This window comes from Narcine bancroftii, chromosome 6 (assembly GCF_036971445.1).
Source record: "Narcine bancroftii isolate sNarBan1 chromosome 6, sNarBan1.hap1, whole genome shotgun sequence".
Taxonomy (NCBI): Eukaryota; Metazoa; Chordata; class Chondrichthyes; order Torpediniformes; family Narcinidae; genus Narcine; species Narcine bancroftii.
In genome coordinates this window covers 246,855,064-246,871,660 of record NC_091474.1, presented here as the reverse complement: position 1 = coordinate 246,871,660, position 16,597 = coordinate 246,855,064, and the positions used below count along the sequence as shown (strand labels likewise).

The following is a 16,597-nucleotide window of genomic DNA, read 5'->3' as shown; positions in this document are numbered from 1 at the left end:
CTTTTTCTTTCCATTCACATACCACTTTAAGTAATCCCTATGCACATAATGAATCAATTAGGTACGATTAAAACAGTGGTTTTCAAACTTTCTTTCCACCCACATACCACCTTAAATAATCCCTAATGACAGAGTACCTATAGCATAGAGAATATTTAAAGTGGTATGTGAGTGGAAAGAAAAAGTTTGAGAACCACTGTTCTCCACTATCCACATCTCCTCTGACCTTCATGTCATCTACAAACTTACTGACCCTATTCTACTTTTTTGTCCAAGTGGTTAAAGTGAAATCACAAATGCTGCCAGTTTGCCACAGAACATCACTCATCTTCAACCTCCATGCAGAATACATTCCACCTACAACCACCCTCTGCCTTCTGCAGGCACGCCAATTCCAAATTCATGGAGCCAGGTTTCCATAGATCCTCTGCTATATGACTTTTTGAACAAGCCCACCATGGAGGGTCTTGTCAAATTCCGAACTGAAATCCATATGCACCACATCCACTATCCTCCTTTCATTGCCTTCACAAAAAACTTAACTAAGCTCATCAATTAACCTGTTATGAAATAAGAGTCAGAATCAGCGGACTCTGGGACAGATGTGGAATGATTATAGAAGACCAGAATAAACTTGGTAAAAAGAGAAAAGAAGAAAAAGAGGGGAAAAAAAATTGCATCCATGTGACTTGATCTTCTTTGGCTTGGCGGACGAAGATTTATGGAGGGGGTAAAAAGTCCACGTCAGCTGCAGGCTCGTTTGTGGCTGACAAGTCCGATGCGGGACAGGCAGACACGATTGCAGCGGTTGCAAGGGAAAATTGGTTGGTTGGGGTTGGGTGTTGGGTTTTTCCTCCTTTGCCTTTTGTCAGTGAGGTGGGCTCTGCGGTCTTCTTCAAAGGAGGTTGCTGCCCACCAAACTGTGAGGCGCCAAGATGCACGGTTTGAGGCGTTATCAGCCCACTGGCGGTGGTCAATGTGGCAGGCACCAAGAGATTTCTTTAGGCAGTCCTTGTACCTTTTCTTTGGTGCACCTCTGTCATGGTGGCCAGTGGAGAGCTCGCCATATAACACGATCTTGGGAAGGCGATGGTCCTCCATTCTGGAGACGTGACCCATCCAGCGCAGCTGGATCTTCAGCAGCGTGGACTCGATGCTGTCGACCTCTGCCATCTCGAGTACTTCGACGTTAGGGGTGTAAGCGCTCCAATGGATGTTGAGGATAGAGCGGAGACAACGCTGGTGGAAGCGTTCTAGGAGCCGTAGGTGGTGCCGGTAGAGGACCCATGATTCGGAGCCGAACAGGAGTGTGGGTATGACAACGGCTCTGTATATGCTTATCTTTGTGAGGTTTTTCAGTTGGTTGTTTTTCCAGACTCTTTTGTGTAGTCTTCCAAAGGCGCTATTTGCCTTGGCGAGTCTGTTGTCTATCTCATTGTCGATCCTTGCATCTGATGAAATGGTGCAGCCGAGATAGGTAAATTGGTTGACCGTTTTGAGTTTTGTGTGCCCGATGGAGATGTGGGGGGGCTGGTAGTCATGGTGGGGAGCTGGCTGATGGAGGACCTCAGTTTTCTTCAGGCTGACTTCCAGGCCAAACATTTTGGCAGTTTCCGCAAAGCAGGACGTCAAGCGCTGAAGAGCTGGCTCTGAATGGGCAACTAAAGCGGCATCATCTGCAAAGAGTAGTTCACGGACAAGTTTCTCTTGTGTCTTGGTGTGAGCTTGCAGGCGCCTCAGATTGAAGAGACTGCCATCCGTGCGGTACCGGATGTAAACAGCGTCTTCATTGTTGGGGTCTTTCATGGCTTGGTTCAGCATCATGCTGAAGAAGATTGAAAAGAGGGTTGGTGCGAGAACACAGCCTTGCTTCACGCCATTGTTAATGGAGAAGGGTTCAGAGAGCTCATTGCTGTATCTGACCCGACCTTGTTGGTTTTCGTGCAGTTGGATAATCATGTTGAGGAACTTTGGGGGACATCCGATGCGCTCTAGTATTTGCCAAAGCCCTTTCCTGCTCACGGTGTCGAAGGCTTTGGTGAGGTCAACAAAGGTGATGTAGAGTCCTTTATTTTGTTCTCTGCACTTTTCTTGGAGCTGTCTGAGGGCAATTACTTGACAAAGTAACAGAAAATGAAAGAGGGAAATGCAGTTGATGTGATAATATATGGACTTGCAAAAGAAATTTGATAAAGTGCTAGATAATACGCCTGTCATCAAAATTGAAAGCCATAGAATAAAAGGTGCTATAGCAGAGCAGTAGAAAATTAGCTATGTTACCAAACATGGAATAGAAGTGAAAGGTTATTTTTTAGACAATTGGGCCATGTACAGTGAAGTTCTTCAAGGGTCAGTACCAATACTACTTATCTTTTTATTGTGCCAAGGCCAGGACCACAAGACATGTAAACAGCTGCATGAGAGTTTAGCAGGGGAAAGATCAGCAAGTTAAAGAACAGTGGATGAAGTAATTGTGAATGGTGGTGGAATGTGATTAAACTAGCACTATTGTGAAAAGTAGTGGAATGTGATTAGATTAGGACTTGAGAGTAGTTAGCCAACGGTTAGTCGACCCTCCCCCCCATGTGTCAGAATCTCAAAGGATAATGAGTTCTGGTTTAAATTGGTCAAAATGACCTAGGGTAACCTGCAGTCATTACTGCACTTGCTTAATGAGAATATAAATATTAACTTGGATGCCACCAATGACAAAAATGCTTGATTAACATAATATGTGATGTATAAACAAGGAGGAACCTTGCAGAATCAGGGAGGATGAGAGGGGGTAATAGGAAGACTGTGAACCACTGAGGCTCCGATTGGGAGGAGCTGTAATGGGAGGCATCTTTGCTAAGCACAGAATTGTACAAAAGAGTAATAATTTTGAATCTCTGGCGTGTCTTGGGACTAAGAGACACCCGGCTCTGCAGACCTGCAAATAAAATGAAACTTGTTCTCCAAGACTTTGTCTCCAGAGTAGTGATTGTGAACACGTTGCATTTCACAGTAAGGGAGTAAATACGGTATTTGTCTTTATGGGGTTTCAGTCTGGGTGTCGCACTATTAAGGACTCTTGATCTCAGAACACGGACTGAGCATTGGAGTTGTCCCCTAAAAAGAGGACATATGCAATGATGTAATAATGCAGGCAACAGTGAACTGTGACTCTTTGATACTCTAATATTTATCAATAGTGGAGTGGAGATTAATGAATGAATATTATAAAAGGACTATATTTATAACTTGTATATATACCCCACCTCACTGACAAAAGACAAAGGAGGAAAAACCCAACACCCAACCCCAACCAACCAATTTTCCCTTGCAACCGCTGCAACCGTGTCTGCCTGCCCCGCATCGGACTTGTCAGCCACAAAAGAGCCTGCAGCTGACGTGGACATTACCCCTCCATAAATCTTCGTCTGCGAAGCCAAGCCAAAGAAAAGAAGATATACTTGTATATAACTTGTAACTTCTATTTATAACAATGTACAAATCCCAAATTTGCAGGGGACACCAGATATGAAATACTGTATCTGTAGTATGAGTAGCACAAAATGGTGTACAAAGGAGGTGGTACAAAGTGGGGAATGCAATTTTAAAGGGATCAAATGCAGAGAGAGTCTTGCAGGTTTCTGTACAGCTTGAAGTGAATTTATTCCTTTTTAGTGTTAATTTTCAGCAATTAAAGCATCCTCTAAGAAAGAAAAAGACACAGCAATGAAACTCACTTTGTTTTTTTCTTCAGATGATTAAACAGGAAATTAATCTTCAATTACACCTTCTTCCTTCTCTGCCTGTCAGCCATACATGGCCCCAGAGCAAGCTTTCACCGGGTCTTCGAGCTTTAAAACAACTCATTTGGCGCTCTCGATACAGAAGCTGATCCCCCCCAAAGGTGCACGCCTAAGCCTCGCCCACCCACAACCGTGCACGGCCAAGTCTCCACTGGTCCCGCAGTGAGCGCCACGAGCCTTGCCAGCCCCTCCCTCAGTGCGTGAAGTGCGCACCCCGAACCTCGCCGCCACCAACAACCCCCCACCCCCCGTGCGAGCTCCGCCTCCGCCCTCCCGTAGTCTCGACGCGTCCGCACCCGAGCATTGTTGTGCCTTTCCCACCGGGCGCGCCTCAGGCTTGGTGGACCCTCCTCCTCCTCTTTCTCACCCAGCCGCGTGCTGCACCCAGCCGCGTGCTGCACCCAGCCGCGTGCTGCACCCAGCCGCGTGCTGCACCCAGCCGCGTGCTGCACCCAGCCGCGTGCTGCACCCAGCCGCGTGCTGCACCCAGCCGCGTGCTGCACCCAGCCGCGTGCTGCACCCAGCCGCGTGCTGCACCCAGCCGCGTGCTGCACCCAGCCGCGTGCTGCACCCAGCCGCGTGCTGCACCCAGCCGCGTGCTGCACCCAGCCGCGTGCTGCACCCAGCCGCGTGCTGCACCCAGCCGCGTGCTGCACCCAGCCGCGTGCTGCACCCAGCCGCGTGCTGCACCCAGCCGCGTGCTGCACCCAGCCGCGTGCTGCACCCAGCCGCGTGCTGCACCCAGCCGCGTGCTGCACCCAGCCGCGTGCTGCACCCTCCCCTGCGCGCGCCAGCACTTGACGCGCCTCTGCCCCGTCCCCCCGAGCCCCAAGACTGACTCAACGCACTGGTCCCTGCACTTTCCAGCCGTTCACCTCGCCTCTCGTTGAATCTTTCCGCCCTGGGCCACCTCTCCTTTTCCGATCCCTCCCGCCGAGCCTCGCCGCTCGCCGGGGCCCCCTCCCGCCGGTCCCGAGCCTCGCCGCTCGCCCGGGGCCCCCTCCCGCCGGTCCCGAGCCTCGCCACACCCCACGCCATCTCACCTCCACCACGCGCCTCGACTGACTTCGCGCCTCATTGCTCGCGCTTTATCTAACTGCCAAAAATCTAACGTCATCTGCTGACGTCACAGAGGCCCCTGGTGACAACCAGAAGTTTTGGCAACGGGTGTGGTTTTGAGTGAAGCAAAAATGGTGACATCTCGGCAGAATTTCTTACTTTATTCATAATAAATTATATTCAATACAGAAAAGAATTGTTCAAGATATTTACATTCATAGTGTCAATCATCTCAATACATTTTATATTTTTCTCTTAATACTCCGTTCCCACCCACCCCCCCCCGCCCCGTTAGTTGAGGGGCTTCACTTCAGTGTCAGCCCCTAAATGCTGGGTCTGCCCCAAGACTCAGCACATCCCCCTGCAGACTGGCATACTCCCTCACCGCCAGCTCTCTGTGCTGAAAGAACGCGACCGAAGGCTTGATTCTTACCTGTTGAGGCCACGGGCTACAGCGGTTCCCTGGACCTCTTCCCATTGGCTGCATGCGGGAAGGTCGGCCCCGTTGACGGAGCCAAAGGAGCGTGGCGGAGCATGCGCGAACGCCAGCCCCGCTTGGCGGAGCATGCGCGAACGCCGGCCCCGCTTGGCGGAGCATGCGCGAACGCCGGCCCCGCTTGGCGGAGCATGCGCGAACGCCGGCCCCGCTTGGCGGAGCATGCGCGAACGCCGGCCCCGCTTGGCGGAGCATGCGCGAACGCCGGCCCCGCTTGGCGGAGCATGCGCGAACGCCGGCCCCGCTTGGCGGAGCATGCGCGAACGCCGGCCCCGCTTGGCGGAGCATGCGCGAACGCCGGCCCCGCTTGGCGGAGCATGCGCGAACGCCGGCCCCGCTTGGCGGAGCATGCGCGAACGCCGGCCCCGCTTGGCGGAGCATGCGCAGTTGGTTCAGCCCCGCTGGCGGCAGCTCGAACGGAGGCCAGCATGTCCGCCAGTTTGGAGACGTGCTTGGCTCAGCCCTGGCAGCAAGCGGTTCGAGCCAGGTCCATGCGTTCTGCATCACGCTCAAGGGAGGCCCGCGTCGTAAGTTGGGTGATCCAAGGAGGGTGAGTTAGGCCTCTGTAATTTCTTATCGAGCGTTATTCGAACCCTAAGACGTCAGATGGCCATGCTTTGTTATTACATGTTATGATTAGTCGGTATTTCACTCGAAAGTTACTTACTTCTGCAGGAGTTTGGTTTTGCTATTGATATTGAATGTTACTACAGATATTGCCCATTTTGTATTTGTTAATAAACACTGTTTAAGAACATTCATTTGGCCTTCGTTACTGATTCACTCAAGACAGGCGTCACTTTGTAGGAGTTTAGAAACAGTTATTATTTTAATGTTAGGAGTTCTGAAACAGTTATAGAAGGTAGAAAGAAAAAAGCAAGGAAATAGGTAAAATGTTCTTTGTGTAAAATGGCGCATGAAAAAGCAGAACAAAGTAAACAAGATAACAGAGGAATTTAAGCAGACACAGAAATATGCATGTACACACAAAGAGCTTGTTTAATAGAGGGTGGGGAAAGGAGGTGTGAGCACGGGATAAGAGAAAGTTGGAGTCAGTCAAGAGACAGATGAATAGGGGAAAAGTGCCAAACCAATCCAAGAAGGACAAACATAAGACAAATATAAGGGGAGGTGAAGTGAAAATTGTATAAAAACAAAGAGGCTTCCCGCCCTCGGGGTACTTTCCTGAGGTAAGGGGAGAGTACCCAACCTTGCAATGTTGTAAATATAAATAAATGTTCTTTGTTCTCAACTTTTGTCTCGAGCATATTTTGTGAACATAACATAAAAATTACAGCACGGAAACGGGCCATTAGGCCCTTCTAGTCCACACCGAACCAAACACCCCTCTCAAGTCCCACCTCCCTGCACAATGCCCATAACCCTCCACCTTCTTCTCATCCATATACCTGTCCAACCTTTTCTTAAATAATACAATTGACTCCGCCACCACTATTTCTCCCGGAAGCTCATTCCACACACCTACCACTCTCTGAGTAAAGAAGTTCCCCCTCACGTTACCTCTAAACCTCTGCCCCTTAATTCTTAACTCATGTCCTCTTGTTCTAATCTTTCCTCCTCTTAACGGAAATAGTCTATCCACATCCACTCTGTCTATCCCTTTCATAATCTTAAATACTTCTATCAAATCCCCTCTCAACCTTCTACGCTCCAAAGAATAAAGGCCTAATCTGTCCAATCTCTCCCTATACTCTAGATGCTTAAACCCAGGTAACATTCTGGTCAACCTTCTCTGCACTCTCTCCACTCTGTTTATATCCTTCCTATAATTAGGCGACCAGAACTGCACACAGAACTCCAAATTAGGCCGCACCAACGTCTTATACAATCTCAACATCACCTCCCAACGCGAAGACATATTTCACAACTTGGGGACTCCTCTGGGATCACACTCCTTCCACTGACTGGTGCTTGTCTGAAGAGGGGTCGGTGCACCCCGGCTGATTTAGCCGGACTCCTGGTCATCGAGTGTCGTGCCAGTGGACGTAGCGAGTGATATCCGAGAAGAGGCATTGAGAACAAACATCGGGACAGCCGTATAAGTGACGTGCTGGGAAGGCTCAACAGCCAGGTAAGATCTATATATCCACCATGGGTGGGGGAGGGAGCAAAAAGAAAGGTCTGAGAATAGGACCGGTTGACAGAATTCTCCCGGGAAGCCCATTGGGGAGGCAATATTTTTCCACCATGGGTGGGGGAGGGAGCAAAAAGAAAGGTCCAAGTACAGGACCGATTGATAGAATTCCCCCGGGAAGCCCATTGGGGAGGCAATATTTTTCCACCATGGGTGGGGGAGGGAGCAAAAAGAAAGGTCCAGGACCGATTGATAGAATTCCCCCGGGAAGCCCATTGGGGAGACAACTGATGAATTGGGGTGCGGGAATGACCCGCGGGAAAAATAAAAAGAAAATGATTCGGTATTGTTATCATGAGTGGCCCAAGAATCCAATTAAAGGGTCTTCGGTATTTTGGCCAAAATACAGTTCGGATGAGGATTGGGTATGTCAGGCACTGAATACGTGGCTTTATGAAAATAGACCCGATGACTCTGAGAGCGGGGATTATGCTGCCTGTTGGTTATTTGTAGAATCAAACCAAATGGTGATGACTACAAGGGATCCGGCAAAGCCTAAGGAACCGGAGCCTTCAGCTCCTCTTCCTGAAAAATGGGACCCCTTACAGGCATTACCTCCTCCATATCCCGAGCCGGCTCCTCTGCTGCCCCCTCTTCCTCCCCACCCACTTTATCCTCCCCTCCCAATGTCGTCCACTTCACCCCCCACACCTTGTTAACGAAAATGAACAGAAGAATGTAGTTAGGACCAGATCACAGGCTAAGCATCCTCCACCACCCCTTACTCCCCAGGTTGGTGACCCAGATTGTACGCTATTGTCGGAGGAACAGTGTGAAACCCTCCGTGAGGAGGAAGCCGGGGAGTTTGATTTGAGTCCTAGATGACAGAAGGGGGACCCCGCCCTACCAAGAGGTTGGGGATCGGACCCGCACCAGGTGCAAATGTGTCCCCTTCGTGAAGTGCCCCTGGGAGGTCCAGGATTTGTTAACGTCCCTCTAACAAGTACGGAAGTGAGGAATTTTAAACGAGAAATTGTCCTTGATCGAGGACCCCCCAGGCCTGTGCAGAACAATTGGATCAGATTTTGGGGCCAAATATTTACACCTGGGATGAATTGATGTCCATATTTAAGGCTTTTGTTTACTCTGGACGAGAGAGGAATGATTAGACAAGGGGATCGGGAACACCAAGGAGGTCCAGGAGCTGTGACGGGAGAAGATAAGTTTCCCTTGGTGAATCCAAATTAGGATAAAGGAACTGCTGAAGGTCGAACTCGAATGGAAGAATATAGGGTTAATTTAATAAAGGGAATGAGGGAATTGGTACCCAAGGGACAAAATTTTAAAAAGGCATTTGAGGTTCCTCAAGGCCCAGAGGAGACTCCCTCAACCTTCTTGACTAGACTGCGGGTGGCAATACAGCAATACGGGGGGCTGGATATAGAATCACCGGCTGGTGAGCAGTTAGTTTTGACAGGATTTGTAATGAATTCAGCCCCGGACATAAGAAAGAAACTCCAAAAGACTGAGAATTGGCATGAACAGGGATTGTCACAACTTCTACAAATAGCCCAGAGAGCCTATGTTCAGAGAAGTGAGGATAAGCAAAAAGGGAAGGCGAAGATTTTGTTGCAGGCGGTGAAGCAAGTCGTAGATGGACAGCAGGGAGGTCAAAGACGCCGGACCAACGGTCCGGGCAGATGGATGGGAATGAGAGAAAGAGGAGGGCCAGGATTTGAAGGATGGACGAACCTCAAGGTCCCCGTCCATGAGCGGGGGCCCCAAGAGGTGGTTCCAATAGAGGATGGTAGATAGGGCCCAAGGTTTGTTTCTATTGTAAAAGAGAGGGACACTTTAAGAGGGAATGTCCCCAGAGGATTAGGGACACGCGGTCCTATGTTTTGATGGAAGAAGAAGATTAGGGAAGTCAAGGTTCTCTCGTAAGGAGTGCCGTGGGGCTGCATGGAGAACCATTAGTAAACTTAAGTATAGGACCCCACGAAGAGGACATGATTTTTATGGTAGATTCGGGAGCAGCTCGTTCTAGTATTCGAACCAAACCCAAAGGAACGGTGCCTAATGGGAAAGTAGTTATTTCAGGGGTTGGGGGATCGGATTTTGAGGTTCCAGAATTAAAAGGCCTCAGAATATAGATGGGATAGAGGGAGATATTTTACTAGTTCCCCAAGCAGGAGTCTGCCTGCTGGGATAGGATTTGCAAGATCTATTGGGTATTGGGACCCGGCCTCAAGGAAAGGGAATTGGAGTTCAGTTCTACATGTTGACACAAGAAGATCGCGAGCTGATTGACCCCAAGGTATGGACGAGAAAAGGAAACAGGGGGTGGGCTTGATGTACCTCCTCTTCAGGTCATGTTGAAAGACCCCACTCAGATAGTTAGACGAAAACAATACCCAATCCCAATGGAGGGAAGGAAGGGACTGCAACCCGTGATTGATAAACTATTATTGGATGGGTTTCTTGAACCCTGTATATCCCCCTTTAATACCCCAATACTGCCAATATAAAAACCAGACGGTACTTATCGGCTGGTACAAGACCTACGAGAGTTAAATAAGGTAATTTTGGCCCGATGCCCCGTTGTGCCTAATCCATGTACTATTATGGGAAAAATAGATCCGAATAGTAAATGGTTTTGTGTGATAGACCTGAAAGACGCCTTTTGGGCTTGCTCCCTGGATGAGGGTAATAGGGACATGTTTGCCTTTGAATGGGAGAACCCGTATACTGGACGAAAGAACCAGTATCGCTGGACAGTTCTTCCGCAAGGCTTTACAGAGTCCCCTAATCTGTTTGGCCAGGTATTAGAACAAGTGTTGGAAGAAGCTCCAAAAAGATCGGATTGTCAGCTATACAATATGTAGATGACTTATTGATTACGGGGGAAGGACAAGAGTCTGTTAAACAATACACGGTGGATATGTTAAACTTTCTGGGAGAAAAGGGGTTGAGAGTAAGTGAGGCGAAATTGCAATTTGTGCAGCCAGAGGTAAAATACCTGGGCCATCTAATTAGTCAAGGGTGTCGGCGAATAAGCCCGGAGAGAATACGTGGCATTTTGCAGGTCCCACCTCCCAAGGATGCCCGAGAGCTCAGGAAGTTCCTTGGTCTGGTGGGATATTGCCGAATTTGGATAGAAAATTATTCTAGTTTGGTAAAATTTTTGTATGATAAGTTAGCTGGCCTAGATAATTCTCTTGTTGTCTAGACAGAGAAAGAAATGGAGGGATTTAAGAGGATAAAGAGTTGTCTCGCCAAGCCTCCAGTGTTGGCATTACCTGATTTGAATAAACCATTTGACTTATTTACTAGTGCAAAGGATGGGGCAGCTACGGGTATATTGACCCAGGAGCGAATGGGGCTCCGGCAACCAGTGGCGTTTTTGTCCAAGGTATTGGACCCAGTTTGCCGTGGATGGCCAGAGTGTGTCCAGGCTATTGCTGCCACCGCTGTCCTGGTAGAAGAGGGTCGTAAGATTACCGCTGTCCACACCCCGCACACCGTCCGAACTATTCTGTTACAACTTTCGGGGAGGTAGTTGACTGATTCGAGAATTCTAAAATATGAGGCAATTTTGATGGACCGAGATGACTTGACGCTGGTTACTAATCGGGACCAGAACCCAGCTGTATTCTTAGTATCTCCATCAAGTGAGACAGCCTATTATCAGCTGGAACATGAGTGCTTGGAAATAATAGATTTGCAGACTAAGATCCGGAGCGATCTAGGGGATGAGCCTCTATGTGAGGGAGAGAGATGGTTTATAGACGGTTCTTCTCGTTGTACAGACGGAACCCGTTACAGTGGATATGGCATAGTGGATGGCAAGGATGGTTCTGTTATCGAAGCTGGTCGCCTCCCCGGTCTCTGGTCGGCTCACACATGCGAATTATATGCGCTGTGTCGAGCCCTCCAGGGGCTACAGGGGAACGTAGGAACAATTTACACAGGTTCTAAATATGCTTTTGGAGTTGTACACACCTTTGGAAAAATTTGGAAGGAACGGGGGTTGATTACAGGAAAGGGCCAAAAATTAGTCCATGAAAGTTTAATAATCAAATGTTTGGATGCTTTAATGCTGCCTAAGGAGGTGGCCGTGGTCCATGTCTGGGGACATCAGATAGGGGAAAGCCCCGAAGCCCGAGGTAACAGACAGACAGATGAGGTCGCAAAGGAGGCATCCATGGGAGTAAACTTCAGCTCACCCGCCTGTGTGCTGAGACAGGTCTCTCCTGGCTTAAATGTTTACCCCTGGCTTTGATTCGTATTCGTACCGCTCCCCATCATGATATTGCCATCTCCCCATATGAAATGATGTTCAGCCTTCCCTATCTGGGCTCCCATGCATACCTCCCAATACCGGAGGCAAATTATCAATTTATATCTAAGTATCTGCAGGAACTTTCCACCACATTGGCTGATCTGAGAAGAAGGGGGATTCTGGCGCAGATGCCGCCTTTGGAATTCCCCATACATACCATTCAACCTGGTGACTGGGAATTGATAAAGAGTTGGAAAGATGTTAAGTTGACGCCAACCTGGGATGGTCCTTTTTATGTCCTTCTAGTTACAGATACTGCTGTACGAACACGTGAAAAAGGGTGGACTCATGTCCAGAGGGTGAAACGTTATAACCAGCCCCTCAAGAATATCTCCACTGACCTAGAAGGCTCATATTGGCAGTCGGAGCAACATCCTAGCGATCTCAAGCTCACCCTGCGACGAAAAATTTGATTTGTGTATAATAATAATGTCCTTGTTTGTATTTTTCTTTATTTTCCCCATTGCTTTCGCCTCCACTCCGTCTTGCTCCCAATGTGTTAAGTCCTTTTGGAAGAGGGGCAGCACTTCGGGTAATGAAGTTGAGCTTAGGGAGATTAAGTATTTTGAGAAGTGGACGGGGATGAAGGAGGGTTGTGTAGTCCCAAGAAAGAACGATAATTGTTCTTTTGCCTCCATATACCATTTTTCTAAGTCTAGGAGAGGGTTCTCCCCTAGGTAGGTCAAGAAATAGATTCTTCCTGTCCTGCACCCCCCCCCCCCCCGCCCGGGACCCTTCTGTGCCTCCAAATTAGGCAAACCGGGAGACCCTCTAGTGAAGGAAGTGATTTCACTGCAGGATGGTAGGAGTTCTGAAACAGTTATAGAAGGTGGAAAGAAAAAAGCAAGGAAAAAGCTAAAATGTTCTTTGTGTAAAATGGTGCATGAAAAAGCAGAACAAAGTAAACAAGATAACAGAGGAATTTAAGCAGACATAGAAATATGCATGTACACACAAAGAGCTTGTTTAATAGAGGGTGGGGAAAGGAGGTGTGAGCACGGGATAAGAGAAAGTTGGAGTCAGTCAAGAGACAGATGAATAGGGAAAAGTGCCAAACCAATCCAAGAAGGACAAACGTAAGACAAATGTAAGGGGAGGTGAAGTGAAAATTGTATAAAAACAAAGAGGCTTCCCGCCCTCGGGGTACTTTCCCGAGGTAAGGGGAGAGTACCCAACCTTGCAATGTTGTAAATATAAATAAATGTTCTTTGTTCTCAACTTTTGTCTCAAGCATATTTTGTGAACGCGAAGGCACTTCTCACAACTTCACCTCCAAACGACTCTTTTATTGATCGAAGCTGATGGTCTTCCAGCAGTTCTGGATTTTGGACTCAGTGTGTATCCCTGGGAACAGTCCATAGATCAGAGAGTCCTCTGTCACACTGCCACTGGGGACGAACCATGACAAGGACCCTTCCATCTTCTCCACACGCGCTTTCCGACATTTGACAAAGAGATGGGCAACAGTCTCCACTCCACTGCAGCTGTCCCGAGGCTAACCTGCATGGAGGTTGTGCAAGAAAGATCTCACTGAGAGAGGGCTTTCCTACCACCAGTCAGCACAAACTCTGGTGCTTTTTTGTGATTCTGGTCATTCCGCCAGATGACCTGGGCAATCTTCTCAGGGAACCACCCCACCTTGTCCATCGAGTCCCCTTTTCTCAATTTCTGCAGACGTTCCATGCTGACCTCTGCCTGATGGCCTTGTGGTCAAAGGTGTCCTGGAAAAACTTTTCCACAAAAGTTTGATGAAGGGCTCAAGCCCAAGACATCAGTTATTATCTCTACTTTTGCTACACAAAGGACACTGTTTGACCTGCTGAGTTTCTCCAGCATTTCGTTTTTACTTCAACCACAGAATTCTGTGTTTTATTTCTTTTCACGAAGGATCGGTGGCATGGCAAAGTCCAGCTATATGGGACATTGTGTGGCAATGGGGCCAGGCTTATCCTTCACAACACCCAGGGCAGGTAGAACCTCAGCACATAGCACCACTTGGTGCCCTTGTATTTTGGTTCCATGCACAGTCTAATGCAGCCACACATGAAGGTGGTCATCAGGATGAGCAGCACATTGGGTATGCCCTTGCCTCCATTTTCTGGTAATTTGTATATGGTGCTCCTTCACACCCTATCCATTTTGGAACCACAAATAAATCTGAAAACTGCTCTGGTAATTGCCAGGGCAGAGGTGCAGGGGATGGGCAACACCTGCGTCATATACAACAGCACTGAGAGCATCTCACACCTGATGACTAGGTTCTTCCCCATTCATAAGAGGGAGCATCATACCCAGAGTCCCAATTTTTGATGGACCTTTGCAATCTGCTCTGACCAATTCTTGTTGCACACCTCGACCCCTCCAAACCAAATTTCCAGCACCTTCAGGTAGGCAGAACTGACTGTGAAGGGGATGGTGGGCTGGCCAGGTACCGAAGAGCATTGCCTCGATCTTCTTCTGTTTTTTTTCAAATTTAGTCGTACAATATGGTAACAGGCTATTTCAGCCCACATGTCCGTGCCACCCCATTACATTTTGAATGGTGGGAGGAAATCAGAGCTCATGAAGAAAATCCTCAGAGACACAGGGAGAATGTACAAACTCCTTACAGAAAGTGTGGGACTCTAACCCCAATCCAGACCCGGTTGCCAGTGCTGTAAAAGCGTTGCACTAACTGCCAACGATTCCACCTGTTTACCCTGGAACCTGATTTGGACTCAAAATTCCTTCATATGCTGGTCATTCTCCAGATCAATCGTGTATCCAATATCGATAGACAATCTAATCCATATACTGGAAGCCCTTGACCTGAGCGATACCGCTGCCTTGTTAAAGTTTGCATTTTTATGATGTCCAGACATTACTGTTAAGAGAAAAACATTACAAATCCATGAGGGGGCAAGTTTCTTTGGCAAGACAATGAAATGGCTGATTGAAGGGGATCAGTTTATGTGTGTCCAACGAATGACAAATATCTCTCTCTCTGAAGCCATCAAAGACCTTACTTTGTGGTAACAATTTAAATTAAAGCATCGGAACCTGGTGAAGATCATAAATGTTAAATTCTATTCACAGTATGAAAATTGCCTGATCCCATTGAACTTGGAGAAGTGAAATGTGAATGATTGGACAGTGAAACAAAGAACTTTCCTAAACACATTGTGATGATGTTTCCTCCATTGTATATAGTTATTGTTGACTACTGTATATGGAGCTGGCCCGCCCACTGATGACTCATACCCTATGATCCTGGGCCATAAAGGTTGAGCCACCTCTCCCTTCCCGCCATTCCTATACCTGGATCCTGGCCAGCAAGGTTTATTAAGGCCTATTGTTCCCTTCGCCTAGTTTTGGTGGTTACTGGTAGTGCCACACACACATAAACATTACATACACATGCACTTAGAATTAGAAGGGGATTAGGTTAGGTTAAGTTAAATGTAATGTTAAAGATTGATCTTATTATTATGTTTAAAATTGAAAACGTTTTTGTTTAAGTCACCCTTGTCTTGGTGAATTTCTGTTGCTACTGGTTTTTGGAGTCCTCTGGGCTCATAACAATATGAGCTCAATTTAGGAAATTTTTTTCTTATAATCATTTTTCTCTGGCTAGTTCTATTATAGATAACCATCTATTCCTGCCCTCTGTATTAGATGAAGACTCTAAGGAATGGTACAGATTTGGTATTAAAATTTTAAACATTTGTTTATTCAAAGTAACTGCTTCTTTTGAGCAATTGTCAATTAAGTTCAAGATCTCTAATAGACACTTTCTTTTAGATATTTGCAAGTTAGGAATTTTGTTCAGTCTAAAGTGAACGCTTTTCCTCGAATCACAGACTCAAATATTCTTGAAATACTTTTTTTATCTACAATTTGTTCACAATGTATTTATATTGATTTATTGGATTTAAGATTAACCCCATTAGCTAAAATTAAAAATAATTGGGAGCGTGATCTTAATATAACTTTTTCAGATAATGATTGAGATTCCACTCTCAGTTTGACCAATGAATTTTCATTTTGTTCAAGGCACTGTTTAATTACAATTTAAGGTGATACATAGAATACCCATGTCCAAACTTAAATTATCCCGTTTCTAGATGGATGTTGATCTATTTTGTGAAAAGTGTAAAATTTTTGAAGTCTCTCTGATTCATATGTTTTGGGAGTGTCCTAAATTAGGATATTTTAAATTCTTTGTCAATAATTTTTAAAGTTATGACTGAACTTGGTACTAGGTTCAATATTCTGATGGAAATAAATTCTCAACAGATGGCTGAGTTTGGAGCTTTTAAGCTTGAAGTGAGAGATAAATTTAATTCGTGTGAAGAAGATATAGACGAAATACGAGATCAAGTTTCAGATGTGACTAAAATGGTCGAAGACTTACAAACTCAAAATAAAAATTTGGTGAAAAAGATTGATTATTTGGAAAACCAATCCAGACGGAACAATATAAAGATTATTGGTTTGCCGGAAGGAATGGAGGGACCAGACCCAAGAAAATTTTTTACTGAATGGATATCGCAGGTGCTGGGTCAAGAACATTTCCCGGAAGGTATAATACTGGAACGTGCTCACAGAGCCTTGCGTAGAAGACCTATTTAAGACCAAGACCTGTTTTGGTTTGTTGCTTGAATTATTATGACAGAGAAATAATTTTACGAGTGGCTATTAGAAATGCACAACAGAGAAAATCACCCTTGATGATTCAAAATAATCAAGTTTTCTTCTATGCGGATTTGAGTCAAGAAGTTATGTTCCAATGACGGGAATTCTACTCTGCTAAAGAGTTGTTGTGAAAG

At 46.8% G+C, this 16,597-nt stretch overlaps 1 protein-coding gene and 1 long non-coding RNA gene across 2 annotated transcripts in view; one reads left to right on the top strand and one right to left on the bottom strand.

Moving 5' to 3' along the window:
• The window catches only part of LOC138737386 (dynein axonemal heavy chain 8-like), a 446,335-nt gene extending 441,454 nt beyond the window's left edge, over positions 1 to 4,881 (bottom strand). The window contains exons 1-2 of the mRNA XM_069888133.1: positions 4,841 to 4,881; positions 3,732 to 3,845 (exon numbers count right to left, since the gene is read on the bottom strand). The gene's annotated coding sequence lies outside the window, so the exon portion shown is untranslated. The remainder of the gene's footprint in view (positions 1 to 3,731; positions 3,846 to 4,840) is intronic.
• Positions 4,882 to 5,753: 872 nt separating this feature from the next.
• On the top strand, positions 5,754 to 13,034 carry LOC138735576 (uncharacterized). The gene is made up of 3 exons (XR_011339785.1): positions 5,754 to 5,902; positions 7,147 to 7,444; positions 12,036 to 13,034. It is a non-coding gene; the product is annotated as an uncharacterized lncRNA (long non-coding RNA).
• Positions 13,035 to 16,597: the final 3,563 nt, after the last annotated feature.